The sequence below is a fragment of the Octodon degus genome, unplaced genomic scaffold, assembly GCF_000260255.1.
Source record: "Octodon degus isolate 3935 unplaced genomic scaffold, OctDeg1.0 scaffold00157, whole genome shotgun sequence".
NCBI classification, from domain to species: Eukaryota; Metazoa; Chordata; class Mammalia; order Rodentia; family Octodontidae; genus Octodon; species Octodon degus.
In genome coordinates this window covers 4441618-4466655 of record NW_004524733.1, presented here as the reverse complement: position 1 = coordinate 4466655, position 25038 = coordinate 4441618, and the positions used below count along the sequence as shown (strand labels likewise).

Sequence of the window (25038 nt, the reverse complement as noted above, 5' to 3'; positions counted from 1 at the left end):
ATTGTTTATTTATTCATTTTTAACTTGAGTTCTTTTAAATAGTTTCTAACTGGGTTTTTATTCTTTGGGTTCCAATTAAGTGTACTAGTATTTCATTTACTTTTTAAACTTTTATTTATAAATATCTGCAATACACAAAGGTTATATTCAATATGAGGAACTGGTATGTGTACATAATGCACTTCAAATTTTCCCCTCTTTTATTTTTTTCAGGATCAGATTTATTTTTCTTTTAAGACTTCATATAGTTAATCACCATATATTCAGATTGACAGCCACATTAACAGGCCAATGAATGTAAAAAAATGCAAGATAATTATACTAAGTCAAGGTATATTTTAGAAACATTCCATCACTGGATGTCTCAGTTATTTTTCTTTCATTGCTGGGACAAATACATAGCACTCAAAATGAAGGAAGGAAAGGTTTATTAAGCTCACAGTTATTTTGAAATTTCAGTCCATACTCAGCTGGCTCCAAGGCAGAGCAGCACATGGGAAAGAGCAACCTTTCAAGGCACTTGGAAAGTGCAGAGAGCAACAGGGAGTGGCAGCAGCTCAGGCAGGTAGGTATCCCCTCTTCCTACCTTACAATGTAATGCAATTACCTGCTCAAGGGCAGATATAGCACTCATACCCATGATCCCAGTGGATCATGAGTTCATCATGAAATCTAGAAGTCCACCCCATGAGTGCATGAAGCATTAGGGGACAACGAGACACAAACCATAACATTCTGCCCCTGGACCACCAAAAACTCATGTACATTCCTTTGTGAAACAGAACATTTTAGTCCATCTCTAAGAGTTACCAAAGTCCTAACAGTTTCAGCATTTCTGAAAAGTTCAAGTCCCAAGTCTCCTCCAAGATCAAAAGCAAACTCTTTGCTATGAGCCTCTGTACAAATGAAAAGTTAAACACTTCCAACATTCAAAGGCACAAGATAAACATTGCTGTTCCAAAAGGTACACACAACAGGGGAATACAAAACATTAGGACTGACACAAGTCCCAAATCCAGCAGGGCAAACATTAAGTCCAATAGGTCCATGTGGTGTCCAAATCAATCTGTGGTAATTTGTAAGTTTCATGTGGATCCACCGCTATGTTACTTTTGGTAATTCCTCCCATGTCTTGTCTCTTAGGCCAACTTTTCTCCCTCCTTGCAGTTTCCTTTAGATAGTCCATGTTCCTGGCTTTTCCAAACCTCTGGGGTTTCCACTCAAAAGCCTTCTCACTCACAGCTTTATACACTGCCCTCTCAGGAGCACACTGCCTGGCCTCTCAGGCCTTCTGAAATCTAGGTATATGCTTTCTGATTCTCAGAACTCCTGCATTTATCAAGCACCTAAAACCAGTGCCGCGTGGGTGATGCCAAGGTCTTCCTTCTTTCTTGGCTATAGAGGTTGAGTGCCTGCATCACTGAGCACTATGGCACTGATTCCAAGGAATAAATTCTCCATGCTGGTGCTGTTCTGAAACCTGGTGTGGTAGCTGCCACCATTCTGGAACATGGGGCACTCTAGCTTTCCCCTCAAGGCAATGTCCCTGACCTTTGCAATTCTGAGGATAAAAAGGATGTAGGCCTGCTTTCTCCTGTGATAACCTCAGGCCATCCTTTCTATTCTCTGATTCCTTCATAGCAATGGAGGTCCTCTCAGCTTTATCTTTGTATTTAATAGCTTTATTGGGGCTTCTTTTCTGGACAAACTCATAACGTTTAAATCATCTTGCTGGGCTTTTTGCTCTTGATTCTCACTATAAATGACTAAAAGCCCCCAACAACAGCCATGCCACTGCCTCAGTATTTGACTGTTTTGACATATCTTTTGCCAGATTAATCAGTCTACTATGCTTTATCTGAGTCTCAGGCAAAGTCTCTGGACAGGAGCAAAATGCAGACAAACTTTCTGCCAAGGCTTAACACAAATCAAGAGTCCAACAAGGAATGCAGTCCTTCTTCACAGCAGAAACCTTCCCAACCTGGCCTTAATAGGCAGGCTTTCTATCAGCCTTCTGGTCATCTGGGCTCAGACCAGAATTTCCCATACAGAACAGCCAAAGCTATTCCAGCATTTTTCTTGTAGGTGACTTCTCCAGACCTTTTGTATCTCTTCCCATAAGCCATTCCCAAATGCTTATAATCCACATGGTCAGGTTTATTCACAGCAATGACCCCACTTCTCTGGTACCAACTTCTGTCTCAGTTACTCTTTTCTCATTGCTGGAACAAATACCTGGCACTCAAAATGAAGGAAGAAAAGGGGTTTTTATTTTAGCTCACAGTTACTTTGAGGTTTCAGTCCATAGTCAGCTGGCTCCAACGCAGAGTAGTACAAGGGAGAGAACAACCTTTCATGGTGGTGGGAAAGTGCAGAAAGCAAAAGATAGTGGCAGTAGCTCAGGCAGCTAGCTATCCTCTCTTTCCTCATTACGTTGTCATACAAACTACCTGCTCAATGGCAGGTACAGCACTCAGACCCATGATCATGGAGGATCATGAGTTAATCATAAGTGTTAATCAGAAGTTCATAAGTGCATGAGGCTTGGGGGGGGTGCAAATAGACATAAACCAAAACAGTGTATTGCAATACATTTTTTCTTCTTTTATTTTATGATTTCATCATATCTAAGAAATCATTGCCTATTCTCAGGGTTGAAAAATGTGTTTGGGCTGGGGAGATGGCTCAGTGGAATAAATGCTTCCCTGGCAAGTGCAAGGGTCTGAGTTCAATCCCTGGTTCTGAAAAAAAAAGTGTTGTGTTTATGTTTGCTAAGAAGATTTGCTCTTACGCTTAAATAATTTTTTCCTTTTGAGGAGTTCTATGTTATAAGGTAGGTGTACTGTGTACCTTATTTGGAAAGACAGTGCTTTTTATTTTATCTCTTGGCAACTTTGATGAAATTGAGTTAAGTTTGAAGCTTTATATCTTTGACTCTGAATTTTATTTCACCTGTACATTGTTCTCTCAATATGACAGTACCATGTGTTCATGATTACTACAGCTATTAGTAAGTTTTCAATCAGTGCACATGAGTCCTCTCCCATTTGCTTTAATAATTCAATTATGTTTATTCAAGACATGTTTCACTTCCATATAAATTTAGGGACTACTTGTTAATTTAACTAGTTGAGAGGTTTGGGATTGCATTAGATCTGTAACTTAATTTAGGAAGTAGTACTATTTTTTCAACATTAAATTTGTCATTCCATTAATGAAATATTTTCAAATTTGTCATTTTTAATTTTGGGATTTTTTTGTTTGTTTTTCCTTTTGGTACCTGGGATCTAAATGAGGATCTTGTGCTTGCCATGCAAGTATTTATGGTGCTGAGCTATCTCCCTGGCCGTCTTTAATTTTTTTTTTAATTCTTTGTAGTTTCAGATAAAAATTTTACTTCCTTTGATAGATTTATTCTTAAGTATTTTATTCTTTTGGGTGCTGTGAGTGAACCTGAAACAAATAAAATCATTTGATAATATATTACTAGATTGTAAAAACAATGTTTTTGCTTTATTGGTCTTGAGTCTCACAACCTTGCTAAAGTGATATATAGTTCTAATGGTTCCTTTTCTTCTTTGGTATTTCCAGTGAATGATATATTTTTGTGTATGAAAGGGTTATTTATTAAAAGAGATAGTTTAATGTCTTATTATGCAATAAAAATGCCTTTTATTTCCCAAGAATGTTGAACGGAACTGGCAAGACAGAACTGAAAAAAGAAGTATTTTCTTGTAGTCTTGTTGGGAAAGTTTTAATTGTTTCACCATTATCTTTATATTTACTTGTAGTATTTATAATGTTAATGTGTTTTTTGTATTTTTATTTTGTTTTTACGTTTTTTTAAAGGTGCTGCATAACAGATTGAGGAAGTTCTTTTTTCATTAAATTTTAGTGTTGTCATGAAAGGATTTTGAGTTTCAGCTAATGCTCTTGGTGTAGGCAGTGAAATGATTGTGAAGTTTTGTCTTTATTCTGTTAATATAATGCACTAAGTTGAATGATTATCCTAGGTTGAATGTACTTTGTATGTTTGAGATAAACATATGTTCATTGTACAATTCTTTTAAGTATAGATGAGTTTGGTATACTAGCATTTGTTGAAGGTTCTTGACAGTATAATTCTAAGGAGTTTTGATATGTAGGTATCTCATCATGCCATTGATTGGTTCTGGTATAAAGATAATATTGATCCCATAAAATGAATTTGAAAATGTTCACTTTTTAAAAATTAGGTAGTGGATAAAGAATTGACATTATTGTTTAAAGTTCTTAGTAGTTCACCAATGAAATCACCCACTGTTTGGACCATCCTTTGTGGGAAGGTTCTTGTTATGTGCTTCAATCACTTAACTGGTTATACAGATTTATGCAGATTATTTCTTTTCAAGTCACTTCTAGTCAGTTTTATTCTTTTTAAAACTTGTCCATTTATCTAGATAATCTAACGTTTTGGCAAAACATGTTCCTTTTGCTAGACTGTATATGGTTTAATTTCAATCTTCTTAAATTTATAGACTTTTTTGTGGTTCAACATTAGGTCTGTTCTGGATAATATTCAATGTCTAATGGAGAAAAGTGTATATTCTACTACTGGTTACAGAATGTTATATAGCAGTGTGTGAAGTCTAGTGAGTTCATACCTTTGTCTATTTTCTATTTGTTTTATTTTTTGTCCAGTTTTATTCTTTACTGAGAGTGAGTTGATCGAGTCTACAAGCATTATACTACATTGCTTCTTTGTTTTATAAATATAATGTCCTTCATCTGTATTTGTAATTTTGGCTTAAAAGTGTGTTTTATCTGATATTCATTCACATAGTATGACTTTATCCTTTTAGCTATGTTTTAACTATAAAGTGTGCTTGTTGCAGATATTATGTTTTCTGATACATTAAAACACATTCAAGCTTTTGGCTTTATGATTCATTAGCTTAACTGATTTATGTTTAATGTAATGTGATGTTAATTGTATTATTTATATCTTCCAGTTTACTGTATGTATTTTTTATAGCTTATTTCTTTTTATTCTTGTATTTCTCCTTTAGCATTATGGTTTTGTGTTAAATGTTTATTTTTTTCTACTGCACAAGTATAACTTCCTTGTCATTTCTATTATTACATTTTTGAGTTATTTTCTTAGTGGTTACATTGTGGATAATAATTACATTCTTAACGTATAATCCTCTAGTGCCGGTTGGCATCAAAATCAAATAGTCTGTGAATTTTGTCTGCTACGTACTTCATTTCATCCACCTTCATGTTATTAATATAATTGAATTCACGTTGTACACTTCATGTTCATAAAATAAAATGGTTGGTTTTTATGTCTCTTAAATAAAAACACTAATGTTTGTGCTTTTGTATGTGTGTGTGCTTAAAATTACCTTACTTGGAGCCCTGCGCACCCTTGCATTCAGTGTTGTCCCCCTTCCCCTGCCTGTGGGCTGCTGTAGATCATGCCACTACTGGGGGCCCACACTGTGGAGAAACGTTAACCTAGGACAGTTGGATGTCAAGTGACACTGCTTCTCCAGCTCCGCCTAACCCTCCACCCCTCCACAGGCGCGCTCCCCACTGTGAGGGGAAGCCGGTAGTGAATTCAGATCCACCTGGGAGCGGGGAGTAGAAGTTCCCATCCCGGAGAGCGTCAAGGCTGCGCTGCAGTTGATTATGGAAGATTTTCCCAAGAATAACACTTCAGAGACTTCAACCTGCTGCAGCAGTTCAGGGAGCTAGTATTTCTCATTTTGTTCAGCAGATGTCCTTAAGAGGATCTGCGCCAGTGACAGTTGTACCTCTTCCCGGAGAGTAAACACACGTTCAGGGGGTCATCCAGATGGCTCAGTCTTCTGGGCCCACAGCGTGTGCAAATGGTATCATCTTTATCAGAAAGTGGAGAGTCACAGGATTCATCGGACAGCATAGGCTTCTCACAGAAAGCTCACGGGATCCAGCATGGCACCTACCTTACAGAAAAATTTTGAAAGACCTGCCTTGTGAAGATACACAGGGAAGAAAAGGAGATGGAGAAAACCCTGGAGTGCCTGCTGTTGCTTCTACATTCGTTCCAACTCCCATCTATGGGACTAGCAGTGGACAGGACTTCGCCATTGCCCCCAGTGGAGCTTTTCCTTGGCCAGACCAGGAGTAGGTGGTGTATGGGGACTCCAAACATTAACCAGGACCAGTTCCGGCAGCACTCAGCAAGGACGACTCTCCAGTAGACCGCTGATGAACAGCAAGTACTTGTGCCCCAGCAGCCAGGTGGTCGTACAAGCTGCGTCAGGAGGTACGCAAACATATCAGATCCATACCGCACCTTCAGCTACTTCACTGCAAGCAACTGTTACGATGACATCTCCAGTGACTCTATCATCTCAGACAGCCAAGACAGATGACCCCCAACTGAAGAGAGAAATACAGCTGATGAACAGTAGAGAAGCTGCTGGAGAATGTCGTAGAAAGAAGGAAGAATGTGTGAAATGCCTGGAAAATCAAGTTGCAGTCCTGGAACATCAAAATAAAACACTAATAGAAGAGTTAAAATCTTTAAAGGGTCTTTATTCTCATAAATATATTTGATTCTTCAAATAGTGTATTTTGTGGACTTGTCTAAAAAATTAGATTTTTTTTCGCAGTGGAGAAAAATTTGATTTACAAATTAAAAGGTCAAAGTGAAGCTTAATTTCTACATATGCTTTTGCAATGCAAACATAAATGTTTTATCCATGAGATTTGGTGACATGATGTCATGGAAAGTGACCTCAAGAGATCTACTGGAACAATGGAAACTTTGTAAAAATTAAACAGAACAAGTAAGAAATAAACTTTCAGCAATTTAAGCATTCTAACTTGTTATCAGCTCAAAAGTGACAGAGAAGTCATCAATCCAAATACAGTACACAGAAACTTTAAAAATAAATCAGTTTCCCATATAGGTTTACATTTGTTTACTAAAATTTACCCTTTTCAGGTGTGTGTGTGTGTGTGTGTGTGTGTGTGTGTGTGTTGTTTCTATCAATTCCAAATTACAAATTAAAAGAAAGCCTGATGCAATATGAAATATATAAATTATGTGTTCTGATTATGTACACCTGTTTTAATGTCAGAGCTTCTAAATGGATTTTTAAAGTTTGTTGGCCTTCAGATTTTTTTTTTCAGAACCAGGGATTGAACTCAGGTCCTTGTGTTTGCTGGGGAAGTGCTTATTCCAGTGAGCCATCTCCCTGCCCCCACCCCTTTTTTTTTTTTTTTTTTTTTTTTTTTTTTTTTTTGAGACTGTGTTAACTATTTTTGAGGTCTTGTCCTAAAAGGCATCTAAGGTACACAGATAGAAGGTGGTAATATTGTAACTTTTTAAAATCAGAATGAAAAGAGCACGGTTTAACAGTTTGATACTTTTAAATAGTTTGGTTTTCTCTTACTCTAGTAAGGGTAATTTTTTAAAGGAAAATATAAATTGGTTTTTTAATTGTATATACTACATGCAGTTTAATATCCATTAGTTATTCTGCTATGTTTTAGTAGAAAGAAATGTTTACAGGTCCTTAAAATATGTTTTTAAACCTTCTCAAGATTGCATACCAAGGTATTTCCAAGAGGATTTTATAATCAGTTTCATGTAAAGTTTACAGGTTCTAAAATAGTACACTTATTAAGGCAACTTTATGTTAGAGACTACTTTGTAATGTAGCGAATGGTCCCTTTATTAGGAATGTGACTGCCAATATATTTTTATAGCTAATCTTTATAAATTCTAATGTTGAGTTTTTAAGGATTATTTCAAATGTTCATATAGTTTTCTAAGTGAAGATTTTTGCATCTCAAGGCATCATTTTTATATTTTGGGTAGTGAAGTTTCAGATTAGGTAAAATTTGAATTGTGCATTTTATATGCAGTTTGCCTAAAGTTCAAAATGTTGTCAGTACACCAGTGTTTAACTTCTGTACCCTAATTTGTATACACTTTGAAACTATATTGTGAAACTATTGTGTGCTTCTTATATGTTTACCATTGTTGTCTATGAAATTAAAGAAGATTTGATTAAAAAAACTATCTTACTTGGAGCTGAATTCTGGAGTGTAGACTAATCATTTTTATTGAATTTGGAGTTTTTGACATCACTTATTCAAGGACTTAATGTTTCTGTCTTCATTTTCCTGTTTCTGGGGCTTCCATCCTGCACATGTTTGCACACCTGAACCTCTGCACACAACTCTGAAGCTCTGACCCTAACTCTCTATTGTTGTTCAGCTTCCCAGACTTTGGTCACTATTTTCGCTGCAAACTTCAGGGAGAAAGTGGTTTGCAGTGAACAACTTTGACTCAGCCCAGACAAGTAAGATGAGCTGTGCTTGTCTTTCTCAAATCAACTGGGCAGCTCAGATGCTGATAGTGTGCTGTGCGCAAGCTTTTGGGTAGGGACAACGTGTGTCTCCCCTCAGATGCAATGAGGTGCAGCACAGTTGGTTTTCTTAAGAAACAACTATCACTTAGCTCTTCTACTTAAAGTTTGAGTTTTTATCATATAATGATTCACGGTACATAGTGATTACATTTACCTTAGGGCCCAGCTTCATTTTTGTCCCTTTTGCTTTCCATGCTCCATGCCTCTATGACCATCATTAAGCTAAGGGTAGGATGCAAGGTATAACAAATTAAAATACTGCAGTGCTTATTTTTGCCTAATTTTGTTGAATTTTTTTTTTCCGGAACTGGGGATTAAACTCAGGCCCTTGTGCTTGCCAGGCAAGCACTTATTCTACTGAGCCATCTCCCAAACCCCTAAATATTCTTTAGATTATAAAAAATCTTGATTAATTTTCTTTTCTTTAGATTGTGAAAATTTTTTGTTTCAAAATTGATACTAATGTTAAATGAAATAAATAGGAGGCACAAGTGTATGCATCACATGGGTTCTCTTATATGAGAAACCTAAAAAAATTAAGAGCAAGATGAAACAGTTAATAGAAATGATTAAAAAACAAAGAAAAATATAAAGAGCTTTACAGATTTCTAATTGTTTTGTGGAGAACTAGAGTTTTTTTAGAATCACAGTGTCATTCTTGGTGATATCTAATCAACTTCAGATCTTTTCTTAAAGTCACTTAATTGGTAAATAAATATGATTTATATTTTTTAAGAGAGTACAAGTTAGGGACTGGTAAGATGGCTCAGTGGTCTAAAGCACCTACTTAGAACAAGCTTAGCAAAGCACAGGGATCACGGTTCAATCCCCCAGCACCACATGCCAGCCAGCCCCGGCCCCTGGTGGGCTGAGCTGGCCACACACACACACACACACACACACACACACACATATTAATAAATAAATAAATATTTTTTTAAAAAAGAGAGTACAAGTTAGAATTAAAACAGACAAATTTGCAATGATACCGATTTTCACTTAAAGTAATATGAATTTCACAGTATTTGTTGTAATATTTATGTTGTCTTCCAACCAGTTATTCGTATTACCAGATGTACGCATATAAAATTAGAAAATGGAAGAAAAAAAGAAGTATGTAATTAAGAATACAAAAAGGAGAAAAATTGAAAAAAAACACATGAAACAAATTAAAGCTTTAACTGCCTCTTTCCATAGACCAGCAGAAGTACACAGTACGTTTGTTCAAACCAGCCTACTTCTGAATACGGAAAAATCTCTTTCCCTCAATCACTATCCTGTCTTTCTCCTCAACTCAGTAACTCATTCTTTTTGGATAAATTCATCCCTTCTTACCAGTGTTGATTGTAGCTTTCAGAATCTACTTTTTTCTTCCAGGTTCTCACACTAAGGAAACAATGTGACTTTTGCATAAGTGGGTCATTTGTTATTGGTTGACTTCTTGATGTTAGCTTTTCTTTCTGGGATGAGACAGAATCTCAGTGTTGTTTTAATTTGCGTTTCTTGAATGACCAATGCTGTTGAACATTTATTTGCTATTTGTGGGTCTTCCTCTCAAAAGTGTATATTCATCAACAATACCCATTATTGGCTTGGGTCTTTGTATTTGGAGGGCCTGATTTTTTTAATTATTTGTATGTTCTAGATAGAAGGCCATTGACTGAGTGATAATTAGCTATAATTTTTCCCAGTTTTTTTTTTTTTTTTTTTTCTTTTTTTCATTTTTTTTTTCTGGTACCAGGGATTGAATTCAGGACCTTGTGCTTGCCAGGCAAGCACTTATTCTACTGAGTTATTTCCCTAGCTCGAGATTTGCTTTGAAGTGAAAAAACTTTTCAAAAAGATGAGATCCCAGTTATTGATTCTTTCAAGTATTTCTCATGTAGTTTGGTTTTTGTTCACGAACTATCATTCTACCCCTACATTTTTAAGATTTCTAGCTAAATTTTTCTCAGGAACATTTAGTGTTAATGTTTTAATATTTAAACTTTGATCCATTTTGACTGTAGCTTTGTGCATGGTGATAGGCATGAGCATAATTTTAGCCTTCAGCATGTAGAAAGCCAGTTTTGCTAGCACCATTTATTAAAAAGGCTATCTTTCTTCTAGTGAGCCTGTTTGGCTCCATTATAAAAAAAAAGGTTATTGAGTGTGTTTGCAGTTGTGTATATATCTTTTAATCTGTTATACTGATCCCCAGATTTCTCTTTATACCAATGCCATGATGATTTTATCACATTAGCTTTTTAGTATAATATCAGGTCAGAGATTGTGATGTCCCATACCTTTTCTTTGTTTTGCAGTATTTCTTTTGATATTCTGGGTCTCTTCTGGTTCCAAATGAATTTGAGGAAAGTTTTCTCCAGCTCTTTGAGGTATATTAGTGGTATTTTAATTGGGATTGTATTGAATCTATACAGCTATTTTGGGAGTATGGCCATTTTCACAATGTTAGTTCTTCCTGTCCATGAGCATGGAATATTTTTTAAACTTTTTCAAGTCCTCTTCAAACTCTTTTCTCAAAGCACCATAATTTTCAGCTGTATATATTAACAAAAATGCAAAATCAAATAGGTAATAATACAATAGCAATGGGGGACTTTAACATGTCAATGTCTCAAATGGACAGATCAACTAGGGAAAAAAATCAGCAAATAAATAGCAGAACTAAGCCAATGTTGTGAAAAAAATCAACTTGACAGACCTTTTCAGAGTGTTTAATCACCCAGAAATACTATACACCTTATTTTCAGCTGCATACAATGCATTCTGCAAAACAGACCATATATTAGATAGCACAAAGAGCACTCTTAAGTAAATGCAAAGGAATTGAAATTATCCTATGTGTATTGTCTGATCACAGTGCAATAAAAGTGGAAATTATTGACAAAAGAAACTACAAAACACACTGAACACATGGAAATTAATTAACAACCTCCTAAATAACCAGTGGGTCAAGGATGAAATTAAAGAAGAAATGGAAAAATATTTACATTGAAACAAAAATGCAGATACAACCTATCACAACCTGTGGGATGCAATGAAAGCTATCTTTAGGTGAAAATTTATACCAGGAAATTTGCACATCAGGAAAACAGAACAAGCTCAATATATGATCTTATGCTGAACTTCAAGCTCCCAGAAAAACAAGACAAGGACAAGACTCAAGAAGTCAGGAAATTATAATGCTTAAAGCAGAAATTAATACAGTGGAGAAGAAAACAATGTAAAGAATAAATGAGTCAAAAAGTTGTTTCTTTGAGAGAATAAATATAATTCTGATTCACTTTTACATATAAAGTCAGATAGTTTTTGTTGTTGAAAAGTATAAAAAGAAACATTTCTTAGGACATCTTTTAATAGGAGAAATATTTTATTAACACTAAAAATGGTTAAGTTCTTACAGGCATTTGAAAGGATTACCTTTACATTTACATAGTTATCATTTACCTTTGAAGCCAGTGATAACAATTAAAAATTTAATTTACATAAACAAAAATGTTCAGTTTAGTATTGCATTTCTTTAGCAAAACAAAAGGCATGTAAGGTTTTATTATTGGGCAACGATTTTTAACACTGGTAATAACAAGCATATTATGAGCTCTGTTGTACTTGAAATGTTTTCACAAAGATAATCTGGGGACTAGAAATGAACAGATTGAGGCAGTTAAGGTAATTTAATTTAAATGTTTTTTGATGATACTATATCAAGCAGGTTGTTTACTAAACACATTCCTATTCTTTTTTCTTCTTTCGAATACCACAAATTTACTCACACATAAGACTCAGATATTAAAAGGGGGAATCTTAATAATTCAGATATGATCCTGGAACCCAAATTTAATTTGGTTAGCCCTAATGTCTATTTTTCTGATGTTTCTAATTTTGATAAATATGTTGTTTCATTTAAAATTTAAAATTTGAAATATAATCAGTTTAGGAAAATACTTCAAAATTCATAACTACCTTACACTAGAAAAAGAAAGGGAGAAAGAAGTGGAAAAGAAATAGAAGAAAGACATATTTTACAAAATGCACTGAACTTGAATCGAAAGATCAGAATTTGGCTACCAGCTCTCCTATGATAAATTATGAAATAATAAGATTAATGGTACCTCTTTTTTTTTCCTTTTCATTTGTAAGAATTAGGGTTGTCAACTCGAAAACTTAGATAAGAGTAAAAGATAGCTATTATGTAAAAGAAAAGAGAAATTTGAAATATTTTATGCCTTTATAAATGCTGCATGTGAGGCATTCTTGTCATCCCAAATATTTTCTCAAGGAAGCCTCTACTGAACAGCTGTGTGTTTAATTTTGCTCTTCCACTCCTGTCAAACTGCAGATGATGATTTTATATCTCAACTTTCACACACAGGAAGTTCAAATTAGAAAACAATTTAGCACACTAAAATGCATGTTTTATATATCTCAAAATATTTATATTTCCAAATAAATCCCAGTTCAGAATATCTTCTGTACAGGATACTTCCTGGGTAGTATTTTTTGATGTTTCTAGGATAATTGGACACTTCCTGAAAGAAATTGGATGATGGGATTTCAGTATGAAGGGTACCTTCTCTTGCAGTGTCATAAGCTTCCTGTGTGTGGCTTGGTGGGAAGAAAGAGGATGTTAGGAAAGATCGCAATAACTTAGCGTGCAACCTGCTGTTACAGACCTGACAGCTGAATAGATGTTTTTTCTCTGTGGGAGACTGTTAACCTGTTACCAGCAAGTCTGATTCTTGTTGAACCTAGTACAATATTAATGAAAATCCATGGGAAGAAGAGGGTAGGTGCATGCCAGGCCATGCAAGGTGGCCACCACTACAGTTAATCACCTCACAGTTCCTGTTAGAAGTTTCTATTTCTAGACTCTTTGAATTAAGCAAAATTTAGTTTGCTAGGGACTGACTATAAAGAAACATTTTCGAGTTTGGAGTTTGGAGAGTACATCATAAAAGAAGTTATCCATTCAACTTCATAAGAATAATTGGTAGATAACTTGCGTAGTACATTCCAATAATCAAGTGAAAGTTCTAATCATTTAAAGTCAGGGTATTTGATAAAAGGGTATTCATTTTATTTAAAATTGTACTCTATAAAAGAAGGTATAAGAAACAATTATAGCACTTAAATGAATTTAAAATTCTACTGAAGAATTAAGTCATGTAAGCCATTAAACTCATTTATTTGCCTTTACTAAAGCTCTCAGGAATCTAAATATGAGTGAGAAGTTGTTTTGTTTTGAAAACTTTCAGTGTTAGCACACATAAATTTTCACCCTTACATTTTAACCTCTCTTCCTCAGGCTTGTTTGTTTGTTTCTCTTTTTCTTTTGGCTCCCTCTGGAACCATTTGTTATCTCTTGCATATTTTTAGGGTAGTATGTCAGCAGCTGAGCATGCAGTGGATATCAGCAAAATGTGGTCCCTAGTCACTGAAAGCAAACAGCAGAGTGGAGGGTGCAGGAATGGATTTATTGTGCAATAGAATATAAAATTTTCACTGCAACCATTACTACCAAAGAGAGGTACAGCTCTCTCAGCAGCCTGCGAACTGCAGTTGTTGTAACCTGCCAACTGTCTGACTCTGTCTTGTCGGTAATGAGCATGCTGGTCCTGTAGAAATACTTTTTTCACATCCAACCCTGTTACCTTCTGGCAGTCTGTAAGCTGTGAGAAGATAAAACATGGGTCTCTTGAAACTTTCTCCTCCTATCATCCTAATTCCCATGTGTGAATACAGTAAATTTTCATTGTAATGATGATAAAAGTACAATTAGAAGAATTGTACAATTTTGTTGAAGTTTTTATTCTGGAAATTCTAATAATTAGAGGTTTTGTCTTTTTAACTGTTAGAAGCAGGCTCAATTTGAAATTTCGTCAGTGACTCCTCAGGTAGGTGTGATCTACTTTAATAATTGTTTTATTTTATCAGCAAAGGTATGAGAACATGGCAATTTCTTTGCTATTTCAAGAATGCAGGAGAATCAATGTTAGATTTTTCTAGATTCACTTGTATTCTTAATATAATTAGATTTGGTATTTTTCGAATTATAGAAATCATTTTAGCTAAAATAGACACTGACAAGATATTTTCTTTAAAAAGACAAAAATCATTGCATAAATGTTCAAATCTGGATATGAACCACAGTAGCAAATAATAAGCTTTATTTAAGCCATGAATTAAATCATTTATATATTTAAATCAGTCTGAGTTCACAGAAACTTTAAAGTTTACTGTTCTTTCATTGTGACTGTTCTCTGATGGTGGGTCACACAGAATGAAAGTTGTAACAGGAAATAATAATGTTTCTGTATACTTACAAATATTTAAATGTTATTCAAATTATACACGTTATTTTGTTGTCACTAAGTCGTTTTTATTAAAATTGTATTTATTTATTTATTCATTTAGTACAGAGTCTTTCTCAGCAGGTCAGACTCATGGTGATTCTCTTGTGTCAGCCTCCCCAGGGCTGGGATAACAGGTGTGAACCACCACATCTGGTTTCGGACCTGCGCAGCACGACTGGGGTTCTGGGGCCTGTGGTGCATGTGGTACCAGGGAATCTAACCTGGGTCCTTGTGCTTGCCCAGCAGGTGCTTAGACCACCAAGCTATCTCTTTATCCCCAATAGTTTTTTAATTACTGTTGTCTTACTCACTAGTGCACACACAAAATAGGGTATGGTATTTAATTCTTTTTGTATGACACATATAGGAATAATGTAGTAATACGCTACAAATACTTAATCCAACTTTGTCAATGACTGTCATGTAAAAAATACTTATCTCAAAAAATAACCTTGATATTGATAATCGTGTATGATACTTAGAGTGTGTTTGAATGATTAAATCCTATTAAGTTAAAAGTACTAGAAACACAAACTACAAAAGTAGTCAAATATTTGGGTAGAACAATTATCTGGTAATGATTTCTTAATCTGGTAATAATTTCTTCACTTCTACCTAGCAAGTTATTCTTCTCCCAATTTTAATATTCTCTCTTTTACCCCTATATGAAAAAAGAATAAATATTTTTAAATACTATTGATTTTAGCCATTTTTATTTTATGTTATCAAGAGAAAGTATTGACATTCTATGGAAAAGACATGCTAAAATTTATTTTACAAAAATTCATACAGTTTAGTCCAAATCTGTTTATATAAAAAATTTACATTAATTGAATATACAGAGCCTTTCAAACTCTTCTTTTACTGTGCCCATTATCTTATGGGAGGCCATATAGTTTTGTTTAATAATAGTTCAGCTTGCCTCTCAACTCTAATGTTTTTTCTTTTCTATATGATATTAAACCAAAACATGCGTAATATTTATCTTTTACTTTTAATTATTTTCCTCTAATAGCTTTTGGGAAGAATATTTTGAAACTAAATGGTATGTTTTGTGAAAAGGTCATTGTAGGTTAACTTAAGACAACTTAGCTCTGTTCCATATCTATGCACATATTTAGTTTTTGTGCATCTACAGTAGTAAAAGCTAAGATAATTGCAAACATTTACCCCAGAAAATATTCATTAGACCAATTCACATAAATGTAATTATCAGAGATCACTGACACTTTTAAAATGTTCTACAGAGTTATGTATATGGATACCTAGCTACATGGAGACTTCTGAGTCATATCAGAAAATATTTAAGTATGCATAGACTTTGATTAAAAAATCAAGATGACTAGATGTAGAATTGGCAGGAATATTTTGCGACATCTAGGATGGCTGGAGTAGATGATAAGGAGAATATGATCTGGAGTTGGAGCATAGATGAATTTAGGTGGAGTATTTGGGGTGATTGAGTATAAAATACAAAGCACATTTTTCTAAAAAATAATCATTGTTCTAGGTTATATTTTAGTCAAGAGATTGTACTTATAGCAAGACTAACATTACAGATGTCTTGATTTGTATGTAATATTAAATTGAGAAGTTCTGAAACTGAACCATTGATGAAATCTCTTATTTATAGCTGGAAGAATTTGATACAGGTTGATTCTTAGACATGAAAGCAAAAGACTAATTTCTTCCTGATCATAAAAGCCATTTTCTCAAAATCTAGATTTTTTTTTAAACTCTTAGTAATGGGTATTAATCATTTTATTTATTCATTTTCCAAGTTTCATGTGTTGGAAGTACAAAGTAGTTTACTAAATGGTGATCTATGCACTCATATGCTCCAGATGTTAATTTTAAATTCAAAACTATTAAAACAATTGTTGTTTAAGTGTTTAATGGTTCAATTATAAGGAAATGCCTTCTTTCTTTCTTTCTTGCTTGCTTGCTTTCATTCATGTATTTAGTACAGGGTCTCACTACACAGATCAGACTCTAGTGATCCTCCTGTTTTTCACCCTCTCAAGCACTGGGATAACAGATGTGTGTTACCACACCCAATCTCAATCACTGTCTTAGTGGGCTCCTCAAGTGAAGCCTGCATGGAAAGCTGGGGCTCATAACCTGGTCTCTGGGTCTACCTAAGCAGATGCTTTAATCCGCTGAGCTATCTGGCCAGCCCTGAAATGCTCTTCTTTATTTAATAACCAATTCATATTTCAAGTCCATAAAACAATATGACACTAGGTAAGGGCCCCCTTCACTTATTATGGTCCTCTTGACTCTTGTATGGCAAATCTCTAATTAGACTTCATTACTTTCCGTCAATAGTTTCTTTGACCAATTTGTTTGTTTAAAATCATTGATAGATGATACAGATAGAGAACTTGGTAAATTCTGATCATTAGTCTTAGCACAAGCAAAATGGAGAGATAATATATACATATATATATATATATATATATATATATATATATTTATATTCTAAGTACAATTTTAACATTTTTGTATGAAAATTTAAAACAAAAATATAGTTTGAAGAATATTAAAAACAACTTTTAATCCATCATAGAACTTCAACAATTATTAACACTGTGCTATGCTTGGTGTAGTTTTACTGTTGAAGCATAATTTTAATATTCTTAACTATTTCAACATATACGGATGATTGAATAAAACAAAATATATTTTTCAGTGATATAACATGATTGATGACCACTGAGGTTAAGACCCACACATGGTTGGCATCTAGAAGGCTTGTGTATTTTTCTCAAAGTTATGGCCTATCTAGAAATAAAATTTAATCAATATTCTGAATCATTGCTTACACTTTTATCAATGAAAGTATATATTCTTAAATATTTCAGCTTCACTGTATCTTTCATGAGCTTTAGTGACATCATAGATTGCATATTCTTTTGTGTATCAAATGCTTATTTAATGTTGTGTTTGGAATATTTATCCATATTATTGTTTGTAATACTTTGCATTCAACTTTCAAGGTTGTGTAATGTGAATGTGGCAACTTTAATTATTAAGCATATTGTGGGCAATTTGATATGTCCTACTTTTAGAGTACTACGGATAATGTTGGTTGATAATCTTGCTTATATGCTCTTGTGCACAGTAACAGCCATATCCAGTTTCTACGGAGTGGCACCATAGGGCCATAGATACACACTTAGACAGCCAAGGAAAGGCCAAGTAGCTAGCTAAATCAAATTTGTTAATCATGTTATTAATATATCAATCTACACATTTTCCATTTTAGCTAGAAGATACTATGGGAAATATGGAAAATTCTTTTACCATGTTGTAAGCAATTCTTTTTCTTCTTATTGTTCCCCATTTTTTAAAAATCCCTTGCTGTGCTACTAATTTTTCTTGAGGTCTGATTGAAAGTCTCTGAAGAAAAATATATGTGTGGATATAAATGTATTCTTTTACTATTATCTCAGTGCTTGTACTAGTCCACACTTGGACTTAACAATTTATAAGTACATTTATCTATTTTTTAAGCTCTCTACCAAGCAGCCCTGATTTGCTCTTATTTGCTACAAAGATTAGACCATTATTTGTTTCCTCTCTGTTTTCTGGAGGTACTTACTCCTAAATATGTGTTTAAATTTTGTTAATTAATTTTATTGAGAAACAAATACCAATGAGACAGTTTCAAAACAGGCTGGTGGGACAGTTAAATAATTAATATATTGCAAGTTATTGTCTTCATAGTAGTTATTCATAGTGCAAGATGCAGACATGATATCCTGTCAAAACATTATTAGTACAAATCTTTCTTCTCATTGAATTAAGAGAAAGTAGCTGTATATCTATCCTAACTATTTTGTACATACAGATACAAAATGGTCTTTCATTTATACCTCCCTTTTATTATTTAATTTTGTCAGAGAAGGGTATTTCATTGCCATGTAATATTATAGGTGCATGAATTTAACAAAATAATCCAATATAATTTGATAGTCCAGATACCATCTCACCCCAGAAAGAATGGCTATCATAAAGAAATCAACCAACAACAAATGTTGGAGAGGCTGTGGGGAAAAGGAACCCTTCTCCATTGTTGTTGGGAATGTAGACTGGTGTAACCATTACGGAAGTCAGTATGGAGACTCCTTAAAAAACTAGGACTGGAAATCCCCATTCAAACCAGCTATCCCCCTACTGGGAATTTTCCCAGAGGAACTGAAAACATCATATCACAGTGATATATATGCACCTATGTTCATAGCAGCACAATTTGTGATAGCCAAATCTTGGAATCTACCAAAATGCTCATCACCTGAGAAATGGATGAAAAAGATGGGATATTTTTATACATGGAAGTGTTGTTTTAATTAAAAATAAAAATATACATTTACGATATCCAGCATGATGACTATACATGCAAACACATGTACACAGAGGGTCTAAATTCAGTAGAGTGCTGAGCCTCTCATTTTATTCCCACATCCCAATCTCTCTCTCACATACGTATTTTTTTTTAAATTGGGTTTATTGCTTTTTAATTGTTTACTTTTCTCCTTTTAATTTTTTTTTAATTTCTGTATTTGGTACAGGGTCTCACTATGAAGCTTGGACTCATAGTAATCCTCCTTTCTCAGCCTCCCCAGCACTGGGATTACAGACATGTGCCACCATGCCTGGTTTCAGTGGACAGCTCTTAGGTCCCAGGCCGGTGTGGCAAACAGTGCTACGGATTGAACCCAGGTATTGTGCTTGCCAGGCAGGCACTTAGACTGCTGAGCTATCTCCCTGGCACTCCTAGTAAGATTTTTATAAGTATTTTCTTCTTTATGAGTATTTTGCACTTCTTTTATTTTTTTTTTTACTTCTGACTTAGTTTATTAAGCACTTTTCTATTCATGTAACTCCTAAATTTTTGATCATTATAGATTTTAAAAATAAAATATTTTAAAGTAAAAATTCACTTTGATCCATTGTTTTTAATCTAAATATTCCATAAAATATATGAATTTAAGTTTAATTTTTAAAATGCAGTATATCTAAATATTATTCATATCTATTTAAATATCAGAGTATGTATAAACACAATTTTTAATTTGTTTTGGGGACTCATACACATATTCTCAAGTTAAAGGATCATTTTATTAAGATAATTTATCAATTTCATGCTTTGTCATTATCTTAATTATTGCTAAGTTCTATTTCATTTATATCAGTTTGAAAAAATTTTACTGAAAATTTCATGTCCAGGAGATAATTTTTTCTGTGTAATCAGTTTTTCTTCCTTACTAATATGTAATTTTGACACTTTCATAAATTATCTATGTTAACATTGTATATTCATAAATAATGAAGATATGTGAGATTCAGAGTGAAAAATTTTCTAAAGGATTAAAATTTCACTGTGGCTAATTTTCACTGAGGTTCTCATTAGTTTGGAGTTCTTTCTTACCTTCTTTTTAATTAAATTGTACATGACCACTGATGTTACCACTTTTTTTGTTATTGAATTGAATTGAATTGAAGAAAACATTGTAGAATGTATCATATTTTCATTTTCTTTGTTTACTTTGGAAGTGTATTTCTTTCTAAAATTGGGTTTCTTTCCTATAATGGGATACTTCAGTTTATTTGAGTTAATGTAACAACAGTAGAACTTGCGTTTAGGGTTATACAATTTTGTAGTTCCCAGGGCTTCTCTCTTCAAGATTCTTCCTCAAATCTTGTAGCTTTCCTAAAATAATCCAAAGTGAATTCTTCACTTTCTGGAGCCTGCTCTGCACCTTTGACTTCACACACACAGGGTCATGTACTTTGCTCTCAGGGGCACACACCCTGGTCTACCACGCTTCAAAAAAAAAAAAGAAAGAAAGAAAGAAAGAAAGAAAGAAAGAAAGAAAGAAAGAAAGAAAGAAAGAAAGAAAGAAAGAAAAAGAAAAGAAAAGAAAAAACAAAAACAAAAAAAACCTGGTTGGAAGTCTTCCTGACTCTACAACTTTTCCATTCTGCAAGTGCCTACAACCAGGACCATGTGGATGATGGGTGGCAACCATTTGGAGTAGTAGTCAGGCGTCCTTCCCCTGGAATGTAGTGGTTGAGTACTTGGATTGCTGACTGCTGGGAATCCAATCCTATGGAACAATTTCTCTAGGACACTACTATTGTGTAAATGGTGCTCTGGGCATTTCTCAAAGCAGTCTTTCACTTTTGCAGTTTTGAAGTTGTAAAGCTTTGAGTCTTGTTGGTTCTTGTAATGTTCTCAAGCTATTGTTCTGTGGTTCTGTCCCTTTTTAACAATCGAGTTTCTCTGCTCCATTTTCCAGTCATACTTTATTGGAAATTTATTTCTGGCTAAGCTCAAGGCTCTTTAACTCATTGTGCTGGGACCTTTGCTCTTGACTCTCAACATGGATCTGGCTAAAAGTCCTCACTCAAGAGTAGCCCTGCCACAGGCTTCATATTAGACTGCTTTCAAATTTCTTCCATTAAATTAGTAAATTTGCCACACTTAGTCTCAGGCAAAGTTTCTTGACATGAGCACAATGCAGACCTTTTTGTTTTTTGTCAAAGAGTAACACATCTGGTCTGGAGTCCAACAGTCAATGTAGTCCTTGTTCCTAACTAGAACCTGAGCCTGGTCCTAACCAGAAGCATTTTTTTCAGCATTCTGATCTGAGTTCTGAGCTGAATTTCCATCAAGTTATGCTAATAGATTTCCAGGACTGTTTCTTCAGTCAGCTTCTCCAAAACTTTTTAAACTCTTCTTAAGAGCCAGTGCCAGAGGCTCCAGAATTATATGCCCCAATAATATCACAGAAACAACCTCACTTCTCTACAATCGTAATCTGTCTTGGTGTCTTTCTAGAGGCTGAGACAAAATAGCCATCATCCAAAGTTGGCCGTACTTTCCGGAGCCCTCCAGATACAGCCCAAGCCCAGGCCTGGAAAGTGTGTGGGAGAGCTTCTGCACTCCCCTGCATCCCCTCAAACCCTCTGGACTGAGCCCAAGCCCTGAATGTGAGAGACACCTTCAGCCATGCTCTCAGGACCCCTCCGAACCTCTCCAGAACCAGCCCAGGCACTGAGTGTGAGTGAGAACTTCTGCTGCGCTCTCAGGACCCCTGCAGACCCAGGCCAAGCTAAGGCCTAGCAAGTGTATGGGAGAGCTTCCATGCTCCCCTTTGCCTGCTGGATCCCTCTGGACCCAGCACAGGCCCACTGGTGAGTAAGTCTTTCTGTTCTGCTCACTGGACCCCTCCAGACTCAGTCCAGACCTGGAATACAGGCCTGGTGTGAAACTCTGAAGCTGAAGTCCCTGCAGAGAGGCTAGGGGCAAGAATCACCCAGCTAATCCAGGAGCAGAACATCTTGCCAGAGGGGCACAACAGGTTCCCTTCCAAGGGCTGCAGCAAGAAAAAGCTGAGCACAGCAGCCAGACCCAAGCCAGGATCAACTGGATGAATTCAAACTTCGTAGATCTGCACCTGGTAAACTGAGACACTTTGCTAGACCCAGATATATAAAACATCCTCCCTCTTTCTCTCTTGACTGGGAGAGGAGGCAAAATGTAACCAGGGTGAACTAGTCTGCCTGGAAAACACTAGGTACATCAAGGAGAGGTGATTAAACAGAATTTAGCGGAACTAACTTAAATACAAATTCCCAATTTAAATTCCGCTTAGCTATATAAACATAATGATTGCTCTTACTGTCTAAAATACAAACCCATTAGTTACAAAAGTTTGTCAACTGGCTAATATCATTACCCATGATTAGTGTTCCTTATTGTAGTTCTGTAGATACAAAACTATAACTGCCTTAATCATTTAATCTCTCTTGGGTAAGAATTTCAGTAGGTGCTAAGGTTATAACTGCACCGAAGATCTACAACAAAGGTCAGAGGACAGTGGTATACAAAATGACAAACAGAAGGAATAAAATACAACCTCAGTCCCCAAGCCCACCCAGAACAAGTGCAGAAGACACTATCACAGAAGAAACTGGTACTCATATAGCGTCTGAAGTAAAGAAACCACTGCAGAACTGTATAGAAGCAGTTTGATAGGGATTGCATTAAATCTGTACAGCAATTTTGGGAGTACGACCATCTTCACTATGTTGGTTCTTTCTATCCAGAAGCAGGGAATACCTTTCCATTTTCTGAAATCCTCTATGATCCCTTTTTTCAGAGTATTATAATTTCCTTGAAAAGATCTTTGACTTCCTTAGTTAGATTAATTCCAAGATATTTCATTTTCCGTGGCACTATTGTAAAAGGTATTGTTTCTCTAATTTCCCTTTCAGTGTGTTTGTTATCTGTGTACAGGAATGCTATTGACTTTTGGGTATTAACTTTGTATCCTGCTATGCTACTGAATTTGTGTATCAATTTTAGTAGGTTCTTGGTGAAGATTTTTTTTTTTTTTTGGTCTACCAAGTAAAGTATCATGTCATCTGCAAATAAGGGTAATTTAACTTCTTCCTTTACCTATTCTCATTCCTTTTATTTCTCTCTCTTGTCTAATTGTTCTAGCTAGTGATTCCAGAAGTATATTGAATAAGAGTGGTTATAGAGGACATGGAAAAAAGTTTTGACTAATAAGCACTCAGACAAAGGTCTGCTCTTTAGAATCTATAAAGAACTAAAAAACATTAGGGCCCCAAAATTGAAAGACACAATCGAGAAATGGTCATCCAAGATGAACACACGCTTCTCAGGAGACGAAATTAAAGAAGCGAATAAATATATGAAAAAATGCTCCACATCACTAGCCATCTGTGAAACGGAAATTAAAACAACACTGAGATAGCATCTCACCCCAGAAAAAATGGCTGTCACAAAGAAAATAAGCAACAACAAATGTTGGAGAGGCTGTGGGGAAACAGGAACCTTTTTCCACTGCTGGTGGGAATTTAAACTGGTGCAACTGTTATGGAAATCAGTGTGGAAACTCCTTACAAAACTAGGACTAGAAATCTCATTCAAACCAGCTATCCTTCTACTGGGAATTTTCCCCAAGGAACTGGAAACATTATATCATAGTGATATAGGTGTACCTATATTTATAGCAGCACAATTTGTGATAGCCAAATCTTGGAAACAACCAAGATGCCCATCATCTTAGGAATGGATGAAAAATATGTGGTATTTTTATACAATGGAGTATTACTCAGCTATAAAGCATGATTTATATGGCTAATGTGGTATTTACAATTAAGTAGTCTCCCATCTACGATTGTATGGTGAAATACATAGAAAAGGATGATTTTACAAATAGCTGAAAGCCTTTTAATAGTGCTTCTTTGTGTGGAACAGTTAAAGCTAATAGTCAATAAAATGCAAAGGTTGCTCTGATCTGAAGTTATGAACTAAAAGGTATTCCAAATTTGGATTAAAAAATCAAATATTGTGTGGTCATTTTGACAGAACATAATACTAAGATTAAAGTGATACAGAGAAGATTAGCCTGTTGCCTGTGCAAGGGTGACACAAATACATGAATGGTTGTGTATTTAAAACCTGTCTGCACACACACACACACACACACACACACACATGCACACACACACTGAAGAAAGTTGTTTTTCAATGAAAAATCCTCAATTACCTTAAAAGCTTGGCTTCTTCATGCACTTACCTTTATATGGCTTTCTCTCTTTTACAAAATTTCAGTTTCCATAGTGCTGAGGTGATTTAAGCAATTATTTATGATAGCATTACCTCATACTCATCTCAGCAAGGCTGCATCTGTGTCAAGAACAAACGTCGTGAGGCAATTGAACTTTCTCTCCCATCTTTGCTATAATCAATACAATGCATTTCCTTGAGGTCACACTTATCTTTGTCTTTGGGTTAGATGCAGTATCCTTTCACTCTGAAGACAGAAAAAAATTCCGTAGAAAGCGTTAAGTGGCATTCTACGAGTGTTTCCTCCTACTAAATGTAATATTGCTGGGTCAAGATAGCATTATTTGTAAAATGCAATTAAAGACACAAACACATGATATAGTTCGTGAATTTGTTTTGATAATACAATATTAAAATCTCAACGTGAATTATGTCAGTATAAGAAGAGTGTACAAATATCCTATCTACTAGCTCTTCTGTTGTAACATTAAGAACTCTATTCATTGTAAGTCAATTTTATGAAAATGTTATCAATCAGCTATTTTGTGCTGTATGTATCCCGAAATCTCCCAGTTATTTTTTTCACTGATATGAGTAGTATAGGAAACCAAAGCTAAAACTGAAAGCAATTCTGATTCTTCTATATGTTTTGAAATGCTGT

The 25038-nt window shown here is 34.9% G+C and overlaps 1 non-coding gene and 2 pseudogenes across 1 annotated transcript; 2 read left to right on the top strand and 1 right to left on the bottom strand.

Moving 5' to 3' along the window:
- The window catches only part of LOC101592114, a 9424-nt pseudogene extending 3785 nt beyond the window's left edge, over positions 1 to 5639 (bottom strand).
- Positions 5640 to 5673: 34 nt separating this feature from the next.
- LOC101591728 lies at positions 5674 to 6585 on the top strand (annotated as a pseudogene).
- A 17576-nt stretch (positions 6586 to 24161) lies between these two features.
- LOC111813003 lies at positions 24162 to 24266 on the top strand. Its single transcript, XR_002818361.1, has one exon. It is a non-coding gene; the product is annotated as a U6 spliceosomal RNA (small nuclear RNA).
- The last annotated feature ends 772 nt before the right edge of the window (positions 24267 to 25038 follow it).